Here is a 4,941-nt window from a genome sequence, read left to right on the forward strand (position 1 = left end):
CTCTCATGCTTCTCTCTCTCTCTCTTCCATTTTGGTAGTTGCCGTTTAGTACTTTTTATCTTTGGGATTTTTGGCGTTTTACCCATCTTTTCAGATAGTACGTGCACAGTCACATATTGTAGAAGGTTGATGTTATTGAGATTGGGTACCTCTTCTGTTATTACAAGCCAAACTGCTTGGTTTGCTTGTTTGATCGACAGCTCAACTTTTCTTTTCACTGATATTTTGGGTAGAAGGGGCCTCTCTTCCATTGTGATATTTTATCATTCAGTATTTGCCTTCTTAATTTCTTTAATTAGGTCTTCGATATTAGATGGATTACATGATGGTTCTACCTCATCTTCATATGTTGCCTCATAAAGGTTGTTGACTTTTTCTACAAACACATCATCTCCTACGCTATCTGTTTTGTTTTGTTCAGTCAATTCATTTTCAATCCGTTGCTTGATGTTATCATGTTTTATTTTTCAATAAATCTAAATTGGTTCATCGGTGTGTTGTAAGTTACATTGGGCCTTTCTCTTGGGTTTTTTTCCCTCCATATTCCGTATGTATCTTTTGTTACACCTTCACTGGGGTCTGCCTTTGCCTTGTAATAGCAGAACATAACTTCAGTGTTATCCTTTCACATCCAGTTCTGTCTGTTGTTTGTTCTTTCTGTGTTGGTACCTGCCCAATCTGGTGTGGAGGGGCCCTTTTGGGTGAGAGTTGTGTTGAGAATATTGCAAAAAAGGATGTTGTCGCAGCTGGTGGGTCTCTTCAGCTCCGTGCTGGGCAGAAATTGGGTAGTGAGGTGGCAATTCATGCCATGTATTCTCTATTTCAAGCAAACTTCACTGATGCCGCACTCCAGATTGGCGCCTTGAATACAGAAACTTGGCACGACTCTTTTATCACCTGCGGAAAAGAAATCAAATTAGCAAAAGGAACAACTCAACAGGATCCGTCGGGCATGGGGCTTTATGCCCTACATGTTCAGCCTCTCATCTGCAAGCGGCATCATGCATAAAGTAATGCTGGTTTGCAGATGACTCAAGGGAAGGCAGCTTGATCGCAGAAATCAGGAGATGGTGGGATACTCATAACACCTTTGGTCCGGATTTTGATTATTTACCAATCGCCAAGAAGTGCTGGATTATGGCCAAACCAGATACAGTGGAAAGTGTGAGAGCTGCATTTGAGGACACGGCTGTCAATGTTATGGTGGAAGGACTAAAACATCCTGGAGCAGTGATTAGTTCAAAGGAACATTTAGAGGAATATGTTTGTGAAAAGGTGACTAACTGGGCCAATGAAGTAGAGAATCGGGTGGAATTTGCTCTGTTGCAGCCATAAGCCTGCTATGCAGCATACACCTTCGGCTTGAAAGATTTGTAGATTTAATTTTTTTGCTGACTCTCCCTGATATGCATGACTTGCTGGAGCCCTCAGAGGATGAAATATTGCAGGTGCTCCTGCCAGCAATTCTACAGTGCAAATTCAGTCACACAGAGAGACATTCTTCCACTGAAAGTATGCTCAGGAGGCAAGAGGCTCCGCAGAAGACATAACGCGCACTGGAACTGGCCACAGAGAAAACTGCATCTGTTCGGTTAACTGTATCACCACTTCAGGAACTAGGATTCACCCTGAACAAGAGAGAGTTCCGTGACACTATTAAACTGTGCCATGACTGGCCAATTGATGATCTCCCCTCCAACTGTGTATGCAGGGAATAATTTTACGGCAGACCATGCAATGATATGTAAACAGAGAGACTATTACTCAGCATTACAACGAGCAGAGAGGCTTAGGGGCCAAACCCTTGAGTTCTGTATGCAGCGATGTCGAGATCTAGCCTATCCACCGAGACATTTTAGGAGAACAGCTGAGTAGAGCATTCAATAGAACACCTGATGCCATGTTAGACATTCATACCGGTGGGTTCCGGAAGCGCCAATGTGCGGCATTCTTTGACGTGAGGGTACGTCACTCTAATGCCAGCTCATACCAGAACAAGGAACCCCAACAGGTCTCTCAAATACATGAGAACGAGAAGAAGCGCCAATATTCCAGAAGAATACTTGATGTGGAAAAGGGAACATTCACCCCCCTGGTTTTCACAACATCGAGTGCAATGGGGATTGATTGACAGAGCTCATTCCCTCAAAGAAAGAAAAGCAATATTCCACAGCCATCTCCAGGATGAAAGCTCATGTTTCGTTTTCAGTCTCGCAATCTGCTCTTGTCTGTTTAAGAGGCTCCAGGAACATTAGAAAAGTTCAGCATTACATTAAGAACAATGACATTGTCTTGTCTAGGTCTTTTAATCACCACTTTTTACATTTCTCTATATCAGCTTTTAATTCTTTTTGTTTTGGCTCCCTTTTACCAAAATTTGTAACATAAATGGACACACTCAAAGACATTTGTGAACTAACAGTGACATTTTTCATGAAAGTAAGCACTATCGTTCATTTTCTTCTAACTGTGTTTAGATATTTCTAAACAGTAACCAATTCCAGCCAACTACTTCTAATTGAAGAGATTCTATTCAAAATATCAGATGAGCCACGTCTCAACAAAACCAATGGGGAAACATTTTATTAAGCAACAGAGTCATTGGGATTAAAAAAAGCCAAAGCAATCCCCGAAGTCCTGCTACAGATAAAAGACGCTTTTTTTAAAGAATATATATATTCCCTTAGCTCCAGTTGGAGCATAGGCCATTAACCACTTCCGTCCTCCATCGGGTTCTGTCCTGGGCAAATCTTCCTAAAGTGGCCCAAGTGTGGCCCCAGTTTCTCATTTGGGACTCTACACCTCTTCTCCAGGAGTTCCTGGGACGACCCCTCTTTCTCTTGCCCTGGGGGTTCCAACGTAATGCCTGCCGGGTGATGTTGTTAGCCGGTTTCCTTAGGATGTGACCTATCCATCTCCACTTTCTCTTTGAGATCTGAGTTATGATTGGTTCCTCGCCTGCTAATTCCCACAGCATCTCGTTCGTTACCCTGTCAGTCCAACTGATTTTTAAAATTCGCCTAAGGTACTTATTGACGAAGGTCTGCAATTTCTGGGACGTTTGCTTAGTTGTTCTCCACGTTTCTGAGCCATAGAGGAGGACTGCTTTGACATTGGTGTTAAAAATTCTAAATTTGGTTCTCCGTGAGATGACATGGGAGGACCACACTTTCCTCAGCGTATTGAAAGCTACTCTGGCTTTGTTTATCCTGACCTTGATATCTTCATCAGAACCTCCGTCAATGCTGACTACACTGCCTAGGTAGACAAAAGATGTTACTTCCTCCAAGATGGTATCCCTCACTTTAGCTGGTCTGTTGTTGGTGCAGTTGACCTTCATAACCTTGGTCTTATTCACATTCGGATGCAGGCCTAACTTGATGGAATTAGCTGTTAGCCGTGCTGTTTTGTCCTGCATTTGTTGGTTGTTACTTGACACCAGGGCGATATCATCAGCAAACTCTAGATCTTCAAGTTGCTCCAAAAAGTTCCACTGGATCCCATTTCGCTGTTCTCTAGTTGTTTCCTTCATGATCCAGTCCATAGCAAGTAGAAACAAAAACGGTGCCATCAAACAACCTTGCTTGACCCCAGTGTTGACCGTGAAGCTATCTGACAATCCACTAGCATGAAGGACTCTGCAAGTCATCTTATCATAGGAATTTTTGATGATTCGAATGAATTTCCCCGGTATGCCATAGTGTCTCATAAGGCACCAAAGAACACTTCTATCGAGGCTATCAAAAGCCTTTTCAAAGTCGATGAAATTAACGAATAAATTATAAAAGAATAAATTATATCAATCTTGGATGAAAATTCATTATTCATAAATAATGGCAGTCCATTCTACATCAGTTGAGCATTTACAATTGCACCAAGGCTAGATTCTTGACTTATACATCATGGATTTACACCACGCCAAGTATAAATCTACCATTTATAAATGAACAATGATATTGCACCCAACTCTAAAAATAGCGCCAAAACCGAGAACCAATGGTATTCTCATCTAACCTTACCCTTTTCGTCTTTTGAAAAGGACTTTTTATGCTTTGTCTTTTTAGGGGTTTTTAAGTCTTGAGCTGTGCACTTATTTCCTCATTAGCTTAGGATATATGCACACAGCAAGCACAATTAATTTTCCAGTTCACTTTACAAGTAAAAAAGAAAGCCATAACTTATAAATTCTTAAAAATTTTGTGAGATCTAGTCTCGCCCGTGAAAGTCTTCAGGAGTGTTTTTCCTCGCTCTTTGATTTTGCATCGTATAGTTGCTATTCACATCTAGTTGTGCTCACCAACAAACTTCCTTATCTATACCTGACTTGTACACATCTGACGACCCTTGCGTTTTCATTTAGAGTTGCTTTCCCCTCTCACCCTATCTTGACAGGAGTTTACTGCTCCAATTAAGCGAGGGCCAAAGCTTCACAGAGTAAATGCTATGTTAACACACAGAAACAAGAAAGCCAGAGTACTATCATTCCAGTTCAGCTATTCAAGGAAAAGTTACCTACAACTGATGAAGGGCCAACTACCTTATATGGCAACATGGCGTAAATGCTGACGGTCACAGCTATTGTGCTGCTTATCATGGTCCTGCTTCTACAACATTTCCTCTTTCAAAAAGTAAAAGTCATGTTCGCAACAACTTTAAACCACATTGTAATGGAAATTTTTATCGCCGGATAGGGTTTGATAGGCAAAGATTTGCAAGAGAGAACGGGTAACACTTGAAACGTCAGCTTTGAAACTCTTAACGGTGGCCAATCTACGTTATCAACTCAGCTGTTATGATACCAAATTACCTTGTCGTACCTAATCGAAGTCAATTGAACTCTATTGAACGTTCGTTTTTTTTTTGTGAGAGTTCGATTGTGTTCGATCACCGAACTCAATCGAACCCAATCAAGTGAATGAGGTTCGATTGAGTTCAGTTGAG

The 4,941-nt window shown here is 41.4% G+C and overlaps 1 pseudogene; it reads left to right on the forward strand.

Moving 5' to 3' along the window:
* The first annotated feature begins 700 nt into the window (after nt 1-700).
* On the forward strand, nt 701-2,388 carry LOC149037646 (uncharacterized; annotated as a pseudogene).
* The last annotated feature ends 2,553 nt before the right edge of the window (nt 2,389-4,941 follow it).

The sequence above is a fragment of the Pocillopora damicornis genome, chromosome 11 (genome assembly GCF_964200805.1).
Source record: "Pocillopora damicornis chromosome 11, jaPocDami1.2, whole genome shotgun sequence".
NCBI classification, from domain to species: Eukaryota; Metazoa; Cnidaria; class Anthozoa; order Scleractinia; family Pocilloporidae; genus Pocillopora; species Pocillopora damicornis.